This window comes from Heptranchias perlo, chromosome 21 (genome assembly GCF_035084215.1).
Source record: "Heptranchias perlo isolate sHepPer1 chromosome 21, sHepPer1.hap1, whole genome shotgun sequence".
NCBI lineage: Eukaryota > Metazoa > Chordata > Chondrichthyes > Hexanchiformes > Hexanchidae > Heptranchias > Heptranchias perlo.
In genome coordinates, this window is record NC_090345.1 from 25,799,461 (window position 1) to 25,816,348 (window position 16,888).

The following is a 16,888-nucleotide window of genomic DNA, read 5'->3' on the forward strand; positions in this document are numbered from 1 at the left end:
TACACTTGTCTTCCGCCACCGGTTGCATTGACAGTGCATCTCCCCTTTAAGAGGTGCAGGCTGCCTTTAAGTGGAACTCGCCATGCCCCATATTGGGCCCCTTGCTGGTGCGTGCAGCCACTCAACAGCGCAGGTAGCGCTGGCTGCACGCAGAAATCAAGGAGATGATCCGGCAGCACTAATCTCATATGCTGCCTGCATCTCAACGAACGGGCACGGGTTAATCGCGCAACGCGACCCCCGCGACTGGAATCGGGGGTTATCCAATTTAAGTCCCTTTGATTCTATACACACCTTCCAGCAGGGGTCACTTGAGAGCACTCAGGAGCAGGAACTGACTGATTTTTCCCTTCCCAACCTAGGAGCACTGAGGCCTAATGTAATGCGCCGATTGAGATCAGCCATCTCAGCACAAACCATGGATCAGACTTGCAACCTTCTGGTGTGTAAGGCTCACAAACTAAAGTGCTTTAAGTGTGTGTAATTACTAAATGGAAATGAACAGCTTGGGCAACAATTAAGTATATTCCATGGAACCATTTTACAAGAATGAAAGACCAATAGTATCTTACAAACAATGTAAAACCTTCATGTAAAAGAACCACTACCCCAACAAACTGCTCTGTGTGAAATATTCTGAAACCTGCTGAATTTTCCATGGGTGCCAGAAGTATTGTTTCATTGACTACAGGTTGATTGGATAGTTTATGTTTTTTATTTTTTTGTGCCCATTATATAAATGGTACCATTTTCTTCCCTCCCACCCCCCAAAAAATATAGAAAGGCCATTAAGTACTACTGGTGTGGTTTTTGTGGTAAATTGTTATTTCATTCGAGTAGATTATCATTTTTATTTTCGGTGCAGTAAATAACCCTTTGCTCGACAATGAAAGTAAGAATGCTGGCCATGGGGAAAAAAAAGAGGATAACTGATGATAGTTAGTACAATATTGATTTTTACTTCACCAACGAGTTATATAGGCCTTTCTCAAAACTGAAAGAAAAATCAATATCACACTGGCTGTTCCATCTAATAAATATGTGACTTTAAAAAATAAACTATGTAATGCTTGAACGATATATCTAAAGACTTTGAATAGTAATTTGTATGCAAAGCGTCATCAGTCTTTGCATTGCTAGTCTGTGTGATTTAAACTCCTGTTCTTATATTGTTCACTGTTGAAAGGTGATTCCTGAATCAGTGTATAAATACTCAATCAGGTGTCAGCCTTGGCTGGTAGCACACACCTCTGAGTCAAAAGTTTGTGGGTTCAAGCTCCACTCCAGAGGTTTGAGTATATAATCTAGGCTGACTCTTCAGTGCAGTACTGAGGGAGTGCTACACTGTCTTTCGGATAAGATGTTAAACTGCCTTCTCAGGTGGACGTAAAAGATCCAACGGCACTATTCGAATTTGGCAGGGGAGCTTCCCCCGGTGTTCTGGCCAACATTTGTCCCTCAACCTAATTTAAAACAGATGATCTGGTCATTTATTTCATTGCTGTTTGTGAGAGCTTGCTGTTTGCAAATTGCCTGTCACATTTGCTACATTGCAACAGTGACTACACTTGAAAAGTACTTCATTGGCACTTTGAGACATCCTGAGGTCATGAAAGATGCTATATAAATGCAAGTCTGCCTTTTTTTCTATCTTTTTCTTGATTTCTTTCCTTCTTCTCTTACCCAGGTACCTGATACAGCCAAGGCGTGGATGATCAATTGACCACTGCAAAAATCCTGATTGCTTTTTATTGTTTTGAAACATATTCAGTAGTTTCAATTCACAACCAAGTGCTTTCATAATATGTTCATTATTCTAAATGGTTCTGCTAAAATAAAATGTACCAGTTACGGAGACACAGATTGTAAGCAGTTTTATCAGTGCGTAGGGAGCATCGCAGTCCTGAAAGGCTAGAACAGGAGAGATGGGGGTGCAGCGGGCATCAAGGCCACTGATTTGGTTGGAGGCAGTCCATATTCAGACTTCCATGGCTCACCGTTTAACACTAATCAAGCATATAATATCTGTATTGGGCACTCATGACTTTGGGGATGGGAGACCAGGCATACTGCAGGCTTTAAAAGTTGGGTCTTAAAGTGGACAGGATTTGTAAATATGCAATCCCGCATGAGATTGTAATCTGCTCCCACCGGCTTCCACTTGGGCGTCAAAATTGGCCCTCAAGTTAAAGTAGGAGACAGAGAGAAGAGGATTTCTGATTTTGACACAGTAAGGGTGCAATGAGGAGGAAGAGCATATAGGAATGTATATTTGGAGGTTAGGAGGAACAAGAGAGGAAAATACAGAGGATTACTAATATGTTTCCAGACGAACTTGATTAAATAATATTTCAAATGAAGTCTAAAAAAAGCACTTCGGTCCCAACCTTGGGAGAGGAATTGCTTATTCTCACTTAGCCTCAGGGTGGGCTTGTTGTTGGATGGTGGCTGTGAGCCAATTATTCTTCAGATTGTTTTTTTAAAAATTTCCCTTTGTGGGAATTTGTGCTTCGGTGTGAGGTGTTATTGGTGGAGTTTTATCAGTCCACGTTGATTAATTTGTCAATTTGGCAAAGGCTAATTTCTTTTATTTGGGTCTTTGTTTTTGGAGGCACATTGCTGTTATTGCTGCATCTTTTAGAATCTGATTGTTCTGCATAGTTTTAATGTTGTTGCACCAAGGAAGTTATTGAAACTTACTGGAATCTTCCTCATAGCTACTGATAGGTGTATTGCATCTTTTATCAGTGACTGTTTACAGTTAGAGAGCTCATTATCACCCAGCTTTGAGTTTTCCTATGGGCATATCTTTCTATTTGCAGATCCTGGAGGAAGATGATCAGAGTAGGCATGCCAGACAGGTCAGCTTGCACTTTAGATGCTCCATTCAGACATGTTCTTGTATGAACATATGTTTACACCACATGGGTCTCATCAGTAACTGTCTGAAGAAGCCTGCCAGTGCCAACTTAGATTCTCCAAGGAAGCTACTATAAATTTTTGGGTTTTGTGCTAGATATTCTCTTCATTCAATATCACTGTTCATTCCCATAAGTAGACCTCACATTCCCAACAATCTGGAGTGACCCTTTACTACTCAGTATATCGTTAAATAATAGTGTGACCTGGTTATTTTAACATAGAACCCTTTTTGTGTATACTGGCTAATGTAATTCTTTTATATGCTGCCGCATTAGTTTTCCTATCTTTATAGGAAGTGGACTGGAAACACTCATGAGAAAAGGTACAATTGTGAACCAACAAACTTGTTTATTTGATGTGAAATATATGAATGAACAGAATACAGTTTGCACAGTGAAATCTATCAGTTTCCTATTACTCTTTGTTCCATGAAATCCATACACATGTAACTTTGATGTCGTTCTAGGCAAAACTCATTTTCAAACTAGCTGTTCCTAAGCCAACTGGTTCTTCTGGGTATTCCCTTAGGATGGCCAGAGAGCTGTGTGGGAGCAGACCTCTGAGCTGCAATAACGTAATGGAAGCCCTGCTTTATGACTGTCTCAATCTGATTCCCCACGCTCAACATGAAGAATCCAGAGGATGTAGGTTGTAGTATCCTCCAGGAATACCTACAACCTGTACAGGTTGCATGACATAATCTCAAATGACTCCATGAACTGCTGATGTTGAGCTACAAATCAGTGTTTGCAGGTTGGCTCCGTGTGGTCCGAATCCCAGGCCATAGCAACTGAAGGATGCCTGGAACTTGTCCTTGGCCACATGTTATCTCTCCTGCAAATCAACCTGCACTTTCCCCTTCTCACTCATACACAGTACGTCATCAAGTGCTCACTCCTGCAACTTGCTAACAGACCCCTTCTCCAGAGTGGTTCAATTTGTGTTAGTGCTTGACAGTGTAGGAGTGTCCAATGTAATGTGAAGCGCTCGGACGAGGCTGTACAATTGGCTCAGGTGTCTTGTAGTCTTGAGCACCTGGAGGAATGTGAGAAGAACATACTTCACGATTTTTGGAGAAATAGGCCCTTTGAAACATAGTTTGCACATGCAAGAGATTGCAGTGTGTTATGCTGAATGCTACAATGTGGTCCATTGTGTAAGACAATGAACAAGTAATTAAGGAGATAAGCAATGAAAAGCGAAGGATATTAACCATGAACTTGGGGGAGGCCTCTGAATTCAGACGCCCTCATTTTGTCGATTGCCTCCATGCCCATAATCTCAATGGCGCTCTCTTCATAAGGAGTCAAGGGTTATAGCTTTGATGACCCCTCCCCTGTCTGTGATATAAGACGGTTATATACTTACAGCAGGAAGTCGTTCATCTAACTCTTCAAGTCGACAAAACAATGAAAAGATCACAACTCTAAAAACAAATCTAATCTTTTACAAATGACTGGGTCTGTAATTCCTGAGGCTGAGGTGGTGGGGTGGGGGGACCAACAGCACAAATGAGGCGGGGGTCAGCTTGACTTTGGGTCAGAACCCAGTTCGACTGAGTTACCACTACTTTTTTTAATGTCCTGAAATTCTATTGGAAGTGGATTCGGGCACTTCTTGCATCCACCATACCCCTACCTCTCCATGGACATCAGCAGAAGAGACTGAATTGGCTGTATGATGTCATCTGTCAGAAATCCCACCACTTTCACCTCACTTGCCCCACAGCACGAAGTAATCCTGCATGATGTGGGCATACTTGTTGCCAGGACCAGATATGGGCGGAAGTGGGGCCCATTACTTCTGCAAATGTCAATGTCCTAGCAGTAGAGCACGATTAATTGCCACTGGGAAAGTGGCAGCTAAGAAATTTTCCTTTTTTATATTTTGAATCTTATTCAGCCAAAATGGCTAGCCATGAAACGTAACCGAAAGGTGCTGCAGACAAGTTCCTTGCCTCCAGTCAGGGCAGACAGCCCAGTAATGTGGGAAGCAGCGTGGGTACCCATCTCCGTTATGCAAATTATCCTGATCCTGAGATTTGGAACAGGGTCAGGGCTGCAGCAGTGGCTGGAAGTCCCACTCCACTAAACTTTCGGTCGCAGAGTAGACGCCCGGAATTTTGGACCCACTATTTCTCTTTTCTTTCAGGAACATCAATCCATTGGTTCTTCTCAAACTGTCTCTTGGTTGCTTTGAGGTTTGAGTTGTCTTTTCTCATGAGTGTCCAGCCGACAAATGCCTTTCTTTCAGAAAACATCCAACTCCCCTGATTCAAAAGAAATGTCAATTTCCCAGAATAGAGTTACTAGGACATCTTGGATTTGAATATCTGACTTCTCAGATTCAAAAAGGAACTGCCAATTAAATATGAACTGAACCAATCATGCAGTCTGTGTATATTTGAAAATCAAGTGTTGGACTTGCTCTCTAGGCTGTTACCAGGGAGACTATAACAGCAAACATCGCAACATTGTGATAAGATAGGCTTGGTGCCAGACTTTGGATTTAGTTGGCTGTTAAATGGCCTGTACACAATGATCGCATTTTAAACAGACAGTCACCAAATCAAATCAAAATGTACACAAAAGCCCCCGGAACATATATGAAAAAGGTTGTGGGAGAAAATAAGTTGTACCAAAGTGCCCAGGACAACAGCCATCATAGGTAAGCGTGAACATGCAGCTGTAAGGAACCTTATGCTAGCATCGTACTTGTTTGACACTTGAGCTATTTAATAACCAATGGTGTTATGGCAAGATGGCACAGTGAAACAGAAGAAAATTGGTATGGCCTGATTTTCTGATGGGCAATTTTGACATCAAGAAAGAGGACTTACTACAGTCAAGCAAATCCCCCTTTATCCTAGGTAAATTACACAACTGAATCCCAAGTCCAACTTCACAAGTTTGACGAAGCTCTGTCCACAGGGTGTTGTTTATCCATCTAAAGTGAGCACATGAAAGGAAATGATCCTTAGCAGCTTGGAAACCTTGCTAAATCTAATTTGCTGTTGTTGTTTAATTGAATATTTTCTGCACTGAGAATTTCTCTGCTTTTGGATTAAACATCTTGCTCCAGCCATGTTCATCCTCTTCTGCTGCAGAACAGTTTTAAGAGAAAGCAACAGCCATTTAACAGCTGTGATGCCTGATAACCCATCCCCTGACCCTGATGTGCTTCCAGCACATCATATATTGACTTTGCATTATGCTGCAAGGATGGTTCAGTGCATTGCTGGCCCAAGCAGTGCCGAAAGACCATTGGTCCTAGCGTCACTCCCCACAGACCACATTATTGGCCCAATAGCGGATGGCCACATTATTTTGCAGCTTTACATTACTGTACCACATAGCCTCCTGGAATAAATTCCTTAATCTATTATGGAGGTGTATTGGTCTCAGAGTATTGGTTTTACAAGCTCTGGTATTGTTCTTATTGAAATAGCAACAATTGCTACAAAGCACCAGAGCGTGCAGCAAAGCAGCGAATAATTGGGGTGGTTCGAGTATTAGGCAGAAAACCAGAAACAAGACATTGATAATTAGAAAGATGGCTGTCCCAATGACTTAGGAGTAAACTTACCAGCCGAGATGTTCTGCTTGAATTATGCCAACCACCATCCCCCCCGCACCCCCCACCCCCAACCCCTACCCACCTCCAGTATAATTAGAGCAGATGGGAGGATGGGGGCAGAAATTTATTCTGGAACCTGCTCTATCAGTTCCCTACTCACCCCCAGCAATTTTCATCAGAAGATTTCTTCAGGTGTATAACGTGTCTGTCCAAATATGAACATGCCTGGCATCCAGCATTCCTGTGGGCGGTGAAACCATAGAATCATACAGTGCAGAAGGAGGCCATTCAGCCCATTGTGCCTGTGCTGGCTCTTTGAAAGAGCTATTCAATTACACCCACTCCCCTGCTCTTTGCCCATCGTCCTGGAAGGATTTTAAATGTTAAATCTCAAAATAGGGTGAATAGATCGTGATCTGTAAATTTTTAAGAATAAATTCACCTCCTCGTTGCCTGCCCCAGAAGCTGCAGGCCAGGCTACATTGCTGTCTACTCTGAGACTTTGCACAGCCATTCTCTGCCCCCTCCAGTTAGACTGAAAGATCCAAATGACCCTGAGGCTAATAAATTGGCAGAGCGCAGGGGCACATCCTTGTAGTGGGCAGTACACCACTCCTCCTCCTCCCCCACCCCTTGAAAATACGCTGGGATTCCACTAAAGCAGAAAATCCAGGCACCATTTCTAAGCCCCACACAAAATGGGAAAGTTCAGGTTTGATCCCCAGTCTGTGTTGTTAGTTGACCTCACCTGGTGCAGCTGTTGGAGCACTTCAACTGCTGGCAGCACCCTAGTTAGGGATGGGCAAATTGGTCAGGGTTCCTGCTCTTGATCACTATCCAGTGACCCCCGCTGGAAGTACATGCGTGTGGATGTAAGAGAGGGAGAGAATTGGATTAGGTTGTGATATCCTCCAAATCAAATAGCCTGCTGCGTTTCACTGTTAAGGTTCACACATAAATGATGATCAATGAGGCAAGATACCAAAGCTAACTGGTGCCTATGGAGCTGTACCCAAGCAAGGGAGCCACTGCCTTCAGGAGAGAGGAAGGGGGAAAAAATCAGATAGAACATGGGAAAAATGTTGCATCAACAAACAAATAAAAGTTACATGTATGTATTAAAAATAGAAATTTATAAATGTCTGCTTTCATTTAAATCCAACTTGCTTGTGTACAATGGATAATGTGCAGGGGACTTTCTCATCAATTCGTTTGGCAAATAAATACAAAATAAGTTAACTATAAACAGTAAACAAATTGTAACATTAAATAGCAGCTTAGTACATACAGTACAATCCATTTCATGTCACTGGGTTATGTTGGTGAGCTATTGTCAGAGACATTGAGATAAAGACTTGTTTTTTTTATATAATGTCATAACATAATATTGCTACATTGGTGCTTAGCTTTCAGAAGCTGCTGTATTTAGTTTTCGTATAATCCACATAACACAGTTTAACAAAGAACATTGCTACAAGGTCAACAGATCTTGAGCTGCAGCTGCAATGACATTACAAAAGCATTACATGTTAGGCTAAACCATCAATTACTTCAATGCTACAATAAAGTCAGGCTCAAGCAATAAATTTTTATGCTACTTAGAATTAAAGTATCATTGTACTTGTCAGATATCAAAGCTTGGTGTGCAGAATATATAGAACAACTTTTCATTGACTCAAGGTCTGAGGAAAAGCCAAAAATTACAGGTGAGCTAGAAAAACTGGAGATCACCAAACTAGAGGTTGTGTGTGCAATAAAGTATTCGAATAAGGAAAAGGCAGATGGAGAAGATGGTATCCTTTCAGAGAATCTGTAGAATATATGGGGATATTGGTTTACATAAAATGACTCAACTCTGTTGATCAACAATTTATGAATCCTACCCATGGACTTTACCAGGGACATAAGCATAACACTCCACCAAAATAAAAAGAAAATCGAACGATACAGAATGTGGAGGACACAGAAACATCAGTCTCATGAGCCACGCTATAAAAGTACTACTAAAAATCATACTTCAAAGAAAAATTAAAACTGGATTAGAAATCAAGCAAAAAACAGTTTTGTTTTTGGAAAGAAACACGCCAAGGAATATTTGATTTAAGAATGGCCTTTGAGCGGGCAACAGAAATGAAAAGAAAAGTGGTTCATAGATTATGAGAAAGTGTTTGTCAGAGCAAAGCAAGACAGATTAATAGATGTCATGCAAAGAGTTGGAATTAATAAAAAAGAGATGAAACTTATTAGAAATTGTACTGAGGACAACAAGCAGCAGTAGGAAGCGATCCTGAGTTATCATAGACAAAGATCAGAAAACAAGTGAGCCATTACTCAATCTTTTCAATGTGTGCTCTGAATTCATTCTGAGACAGTCTGGATCATTTGGAAATTGGGTTCAAGATCAATGGAAACTTGATAAACAACCAAAGGTGTGCCAATGATACAGTGCTGATTGCAGGTAACAAAAGGGAGATTACAAGAGTCACTTCAGACAAGTTTGAAGTATGGATTGAAAATCAATGCTAACAAGATAAGGTCAATGGTAATCACAAAGAAAACGAATTTCCAAAATGACGGAGTGAAAATTTGAAAATAGATCAATTGGATAACATTGTTTATTTGGGTACTGTAATACCATCAGATGGCCAAAGTAACAAAAATGTTAAATAGAGGATGCCGATTACATAAGAAGCATTTAACAACATGAAGGAGTTTCTGTGCAACTGTGAAATCAAGCTAGCGATGGCAAGTATAATACTTAAGTGTTATGTGTGATTGGCAGCATTGTATGGATATGAAAATTACACTTGTGATTAAATAAAACTAGAAGCATTTAAGTTGTAGTACTGCAGAACTATGCTGAAAACTGGTTGGCCAAAAAGAACGACCAATGAGAGGGTCCTTGAAATAGAACAAGGAAAGAAAGAAGCGATGATGCTGACCATGATGAGCAAAATGACATACTGTGGGCAGAAAACACAGGAGGCACAAGGAAAGTTGTTGGGTTTGTTCCTGCCTGGACACATTGATGGTAATAAAACAAGAGGCAGGAACATAGGAACAGGAGTAGGCCATTCAGCCTCTCTAGCCTATTCTGCCATTCAATTAGATCATGGCTGATCTGTACCTCAATTCCATTTATCTGCCTTTGTTCCATATCCCTTGATAGCCTTACTTAACAAAAATCTGTCAATTTCAGGCAGAATTTTTTCACACCCTAGTGCAGGGACACAGAAGCCATCTGTAGTGCCTAACTGCCTTTTTGACTGAAATCAGATAACTCAGCACAGTCCAAGGGTTGAGCCTAGGACCTTCCTGGCTTGTATGGATCAATACCCACAACACGAGATGCATTTGCACAATTAACATCAGGGAAGTTTAAGACTCCCTCTTCAAATATTAGGAGATTTACCAGTCTGTGCTGCTGGCGAGAGCCTCGTTTACCAACAATGCATATTGGGAACTTCTGACCATGGACAGCGCATACCCAAATTTCCGACACCGCTGCCAGCAGACAAGGCTCCATACCAGCAGTACGGGACCGGCAAAATTACCCCCATTATGTTATCAGTTAGCAATCTTTGTAGCAAAATAAAAATTTTTAACTTAATCACAGTATGATTAACATAATGTCCCTTTATTTTGTTTTTTGGTGAGTAAAGATTTACTTCACTCAGCTTTTTTAGTACCTAAATGTATTCTTGTATGTTAAAGATATACATTCTCATTCATTATTATTTTACTGGTTGATTACAGAATAATTGGTTCCTATTCCTCCCTTGCCCTGTGACTCTTGTCATTTTCTATTGCTTCTGTCATTATTTGAGGATATGAATCACATGACAAAATTCAAAATGTGTGGTAGGCATGACTGATGGCATCCCATAAGATCATGTCATTTCATATCAGTACAAACAGGAAAATCTGACAGAAAGTAAGGAGGAGATATGCAGGGAGGATATTAAGCAATTTTCAGAATGTTAGGCACGCGGGGCATGAAGTTCAGTCTGATTTAATTAAAGTAACCCAATCCTTCCTTAAGTGAAACAAAAAGCAAATACAATGCCAAAATACAATGCAGGAGTAATATCACGTTATGATGTATAGTAGCTGTGCCACCTGTATACAACAGGCATCCATCATTACTAGGCACCCTTCAGGAACTGGCATTTTCAGTCTTTAGGGAAAGCCCAAGTGTGAGTGTCAGTTAAGCCTGGCATTCAGACTCAGCTGTCCTAATTGAAAGTCCAAAATACAAGCTTTGTAGCTACCAGGCCACCTCGTGACAACCCTACTTTTAAAGTGAACATCCCCATCCAGGTATTTTGCACCATCTTTGTGAGGCGTAGGCTATAAGCAAGACTTTGAACAGGAGGATACCAGTTTGTATCCTTAATTAATGAACATAGCAAAATTGCAGGATGCACAGCTTTGAAATGTATGATTTCTGAGAAGGTGATTTTGTAAGCAGATTATTAATTATTTTGAGAAAAGCAAGCTTACCCTTGTTTCTTGTTAAAAGAGGAATTTCACCCCTTTAAATCCACTGGCTTAATTCCGAATGCGTTGGTTCCTAGAAAATTGACACATATATCATTTTAAACTTAAGTATAGTATAAAGAAAATATAGGTGATCATTTAGTATTGTTATAAAGCTACATTAGGTGCAGACCCATTCTTGTTACAGGGCAATTTTTTTAAAGCAGCCCTCAATTATTTCCAACAGAGGTTTATTTATTGCAACAAATCACTGTGTGAGATACCTTTGGTGATTTAGTTTACATTAGGAGTTCTGATTGATTAATGTCATAGAATTGGTAACACAGGATAACCATTTGTGAACACAGTACTGTACAGCTAAATAAATATATAACAAGCTCATGAGCCTTGTAAGAACTAAAGCACAGGAGCCACTCACCATGACTCTCTCATATATATATATGGATGGAGCTTGATCTCCATTGTAACTCCTTCATTAATTGAGAAATTATAATACACCTTCTCCATAACTGCTTTCCTATAATATTTAGCATGGCTCCCCGACACAGTTACTATAGATTGTTTAAGAACTATTTTAGTTTGTAAGAAGCAGAACATTGATTTCTCAATTTCCAGCCAATATTTTTTAAATATTGCAAAAAAATTGATTTATCAAAACACAATGGGGCAAATATTTAGAGTGAACTACTAGCAGCAGAGTATTAAAATCCAGGTATTAAGGATACTTTGAACAGTTTTACTACTTCCAATATAGGTTTAACACAGATTAAATCATAGATGATTACTACCAAGGAATTAAAATCACCATTTCAGCCAATTATTTCAGATCCTATTAATTTAAGTAATTCTGCATATTACAATATTTTAAAACCCTTATGGTGCCAGTACTATAAGTCGCAGTGGGATCATGTTTTATCAGCAATGAATTTAAGGCATTATGGTTAATTTTACCTTTTTCTTTAAATACATTGACAGACTTTCCAATAAAAATATAAATCCATCATGAAGCAATTTTTTCAGCATTTCTGCTTAGTCCAGTATTGCAAAAAGCAATATTAGCATTGTATTGTATAACCACAACAGTCTGAATGGACACTTCAAAAAAGATCGCAAAGATTAAGTTACCTTCTAATGAATGTATGAATGAAAGTAGAACTGAAAAGATAAAAGAGCATCATCATATGTAACATGAGATTCCAATAGGAATTGCAAAAATGGTGAACAGATTGTTGGGTTCCAATATGGATATGAAATAGGAATGGGTAAATGGAATAAAAGAGGAAGGAAGACACTGGGTAAAGAAGTGATTAAAAAAAATAGAATTCCTAAGGTAGTGAAAATTACAATATAAAATTCACTTCTTGTGGTTCAAAAGTATATCCATAAAGATAGCTAATATTACTCAATGAAATCAAATGAATCTAAAATATTAACTAAAGTACTTCTTTGCAATGTTTATTTTCTTAAAAAATAAGTTCTGTTCTTAGTTTAAGAATATCTTCAAAATTAATGAATAAATAAGTAAAGGGATATTTTTTAATAAATGTTTTCAAATTATTTTTCAAAAACTATTTATAGAATTTACAAATGACCAGCTGCTGAACTTTAAGGGAACTCATTACTCACAGGATCATCCATAAAGTCTTAGTTTGAATGTGGTTGCACACCAGCCACAAAAGAATTTGATGCAGGGTCCACTAGCCCTACAGAATGGTTTCAAGGGAGGACTCAAGGGAGTTCTGATCACATCCCAGAGCTGCAATGAAAAATATCAATGCTTTCCCATCAGTCTGTTGAGTAGATTAATTAGACAGATAACCTACTCTGGCAACTATATGCAGTGAAGTTGGATTATATTATGCGATCTTGCCTTGTCACTGTCTATCTGGGTGTTATCAGACTACCTAGTGTAGTGTGGCTTTTAATGGTCTAATAAACTAAACAAATGCCTTCCTCCTTTGTGTTTTAGGTGTGTTGATATCTGTCCACTGTGGGTGATGTTCTCTTATGATTTTATTCTTAGTCTTTCCAGCTTGTGTGCTGTCCAGAAATAGCCTTATGGAGAATCCTTCAACAGATATGGACATTGTTCCATGGATTGCCAGCCTAATGTTACAGATTGGAGATGGAATCCCTTGCTGTGATGTATTTTCCCTTATCAGGCTCATCATCATCATCTTTCTAAGCCTTGTTTTCCTCCTTTGGTTAGAGACAAGTTCTGGGTGCAACTGTAAGGAATTGCATATCATGGAAGAATTACCTGTTGAGACTACAAGGACTACAAGCCTCAGGAATTGACTTTGAACTTCTTGAACTGCAGGATTTTGAAATGAAACTGTTCCAGGAGACAAGAGGACCAAAAATTATCATATTTACTTCAAGCACAGCGAACACAAATGGACATGGTGAATTATACATGGGATTTGCAAGACTTTACCAAATATTATTATTGGAAAGCCTATCACAGAAGACTTTATGAACAGCGCTAATATTATTTCTTGCTGATGACTAACCAAAAAAACAGTAATAAAACTTGCTAGAATCAAGATTCCAAGGACGTGTTGACATTCATATTCAAAGTTTTGAAATGTTCAGCTATCTTCTATTGTTAACTCAGTAGGTTTTTGGGGCTGGTGTGTTGGTTTCTGCAAAATATTTTTTCTAAATCATATGCTATTTTAAGTTTGGACACATTTTTACAATTCAGCAATTAAAAACTTTAGAAATCAATATAAATGCTTATATTCAAAAGAGGAGAGACAAGGAGAAAAATCAGGAGGGAAAACATATTCTAATACTTCAGCTATTATAGACAGTATAATACGCATTGAAATAATGTACTTGCAAGTCCTTCAAAGCATATGTAAATGTTCTTGGTCAATAATTATTCAATTTGCAATAATTCAACAGTCACCTTTGATGTTCCAAACTCTGCCAAAAGTCTTATTGTGATTTAGTGCTTCAGGTTATACATACTCTAATCTCAATTAAGTAAATCTCTTGCCCTTATCTCTGCACAGATGAGCCTTCTACTTCAAAGTACCTGGATGATGGTGGTGAGGTCCAGACAAAAAAGAAGCTTTCACGTTCTCAGAAAAGAAGGAGGTGTCTGCCCAGCATAAGGAAGTTAGGGTGGCTGATGAAGGTGTGTACTGTAGGAGATGAGCTGTCGAATCTCACACGATTAACAGGGCTAACCAGATGTGAGAGATACATTAGGCAAAGTTCAGGGTTCTGTTTCTTCATTTCTGATATCACAGAATCAGAACTAAGTGGGGAGAACTTAGCCCTGCTGTAAGATAAATACACGTGTGCACACTATAGAATTTGGGATCAAATACGTTGCAAATAATCTGTAATATCATGACATACAATTGTCACAGCACATTGCCTTGTTGGTGGATCTGACATATATACTTCTGAGACTCCTTCAGTCCTCCTCCTTTCTGTACCAGAATGTTATCTATCAGCAGAAGTGAAGCAAGTTGAGTGCCATTGTTGATGTATCATTCTGTAGTACTATAATTGAAATATCACTCCAGGTAACCCCCTGGAGGGTACCTCCACTGAAAATTGGTCTCAAAACTCCTTAGACAAGAATATTTGTCAATACTGTAATGCAATTAAAATGAATGAATGGAAAATTATGGGGTGGAGTGTGCAATTTCCCAATATGCACAAGGGAGTACCAAAATGGAAAGTCAATAGTTAGTTGCAGCCACTCCCCAATAATTGGCTGCACTGGAAGATTTGGATACTGTGTAGAAAGCTTTTCCTACCTAAATAAATATAAAGGGAAATGTTCTATATCAACGCATATTGGAAAATTGCATAACTAACAAATTCCCAATATGCACTCCTGCCATGTGCAAGGAGCGCTAAAGTGGAAAATCATCCTGTAGTGTTGATAGTTAGACTTAGCGGAAAATCAGTGGAAATTCACATTTTTGCCACAAATGCAATGTCATGCCAGATGGAAAATGGGCAGGGATTCTACCAAAAACTGAATGATTTCCCTTCCCTGCACATGAACTCTTTCTGAATTCAGATCAAAGATGCAACTGGGAGGGTTAAGAAATTAAGTTAAAAAAATTCTACCTCACAAATACAAATACACTTTTTCAAAATAATATAAATTCTGATACATATACATTGGGCACTACAGCTAATATTGACAATGAAATTTCATAGTCATTAGAACTTTACTAAAATTGCACCTTGAAATTAGGATTGTCTTTTCTTCTTTAATGGTTTTAAGGAGTCATAGTTTTGAAATAACCATTTATACTCCAGTCTGTGCTATATAGCGAGGCTGTCAACAAGATAAATTAAACAAGAATGTCTTTTGAAAAACCTACTGATAGTAATGGATATTTCAACTTTTGAGGGATGAATTAATTTTGCAACTTAGAATGCATTAGCATATTTACTGTCGCATGATAATTTAAATATTTTAGTCTAGCAAATTCTCCTTGCGAATGTTATGAAGAAAAATGAAGGACAATATAGGCCAAAACAGACTTATGTAGCTAAATGATGTGAAATTACTTATTATTGTATTAGGAAAATTATTATCATAAATATTGGAAATGAAGATGACAAAAAAGCCACATGTAAGCCATTTCTGCAATACATTATTTACTGTTTTCTGCATGTGCCATGTTCGGTGATTCACTGCTACTCTATGATTTTGATAATTACACTGCTAGGGCAGATTCTTTTTTAAATGCTATCCCTGAATTGAATTATCAAAAAGGAAGTGGGTATATTCTATTGTTTGCCAGGAACCTAAAATTCAGAGATCGCTGTTGAAAGATGTGCCCTGTCAGGATAATGAAGGACTGTAATATCTTAGCTTGCATCAACATGGAAATAATGCAGCAATCTGACAGATCAGATGCTAAAGGCAGGACCAATCTACTTGATATTCACATGGCTTTTGTTTATGAAAAATAGTGTCTCCTCTCGTAAAACAGTAAAACGAGTTATTAGTGAAACTGCTCTATTTATTTGAAAAACATACTGACACTAAATTTATTTGATCTTTTGGGCTGACCCAGAAAACATTGCACAAAAGTACCTCAAAGAGACTGTTGTTTCTGCCCTTTCATAGCCAGATACCTGCTTTTATACTGATAATTGTCTGAGTTGTTAAGAAAATATGAACCATGTGTTTCAGTGAGACTTTTGATAGAAGTGCACCTTTTCTGTAGAATACCGCTTTTTGCTGTTTATAAATATTAAAAGGAAATGCTGAGTTCAGCAATGATGTACTCATTTTCTGGTGATTTACAATAAAGATTTTGAGTTGTTTTAATGTTTTGATTCTACCATAAATTATTCAATTATAAAATGCAATCTTTTTGGAAAATGTGTTTAAGGCATAGCGTGGTAGGTTTATGAGACAAAGGAAACAAAGTGTGGAACTTGGATGGCAGTGATCCAGTTCCATTGTTGAACTAGACAAAGAATGTTCCTGCTTTCCTTCATTTCTAATTTCAATAGGGCTGGCAGGTTATATCAACTAGTTACTGACATTTAAGTTCAGCTGTTGAGAATCTTCCATCTTTTGTAATTCTTAGTAATTGAGCTTACTTTTCTTTCTTATCAGTAGTGTTAGATGAAATACACCATGTGAACTGCCAAAGAGAAACTGAACAGTAAAAGGAGGCAAGCAACATCAAGGGATTATAAACAGGATTAGCTAAACAGTGATAAGTGCACTGACTAATGTTGAACTCAACCAGACAAGGCAGGAAGATCATAGATTCTAATCCCTGGATTTTGCTGACTAAGCGAGTCTTAACTGGATTCCTGCTTATGGTTGTTGTCTAGCAACTCCTGCTGAAAACGTTGGGGCTATTTTAACTGGGAGCAGGATTCAATGTCA

At 38.6% G+C, this 16,888-nt stretch overlaps 1 long non-coding RNA gene across 2 annotated transcripts in view; it reads right to left on the minus strand.

The window, feature by feature from the left end:
* Positions 1-3,299: 3,299 nt before the first annotated feature.
* Positions 3,300-16,888, minus strand: part of LOC137340308 (uncharacterized) — a 39,499-nt gene continuing 25,910 nt past the window's right edge. Inside the window, exons 2-6 of one of the 2 annotated variants that reach the window (XR_010966768.1) lie at positions 13,259-13,333; positions 11,002-11,071; positions 7,247-7,348; positions 6,659-6,739; positions 3,300-3,957 (exon numbers count right to left, since the gene is read on the minus strand). This is a non-coding gene — a long non-coding RNA (uncharacterized lncRNA). The remainder of the gene's footprint in view (positions 3,958-6,658; positions 6,740-7,246; positions 7,349-11,001; positions 11,072-13,258; positions 13,334-16,888) is intronic. The other variant, XR_010966769.1, reaches the window with a different exon arrangement.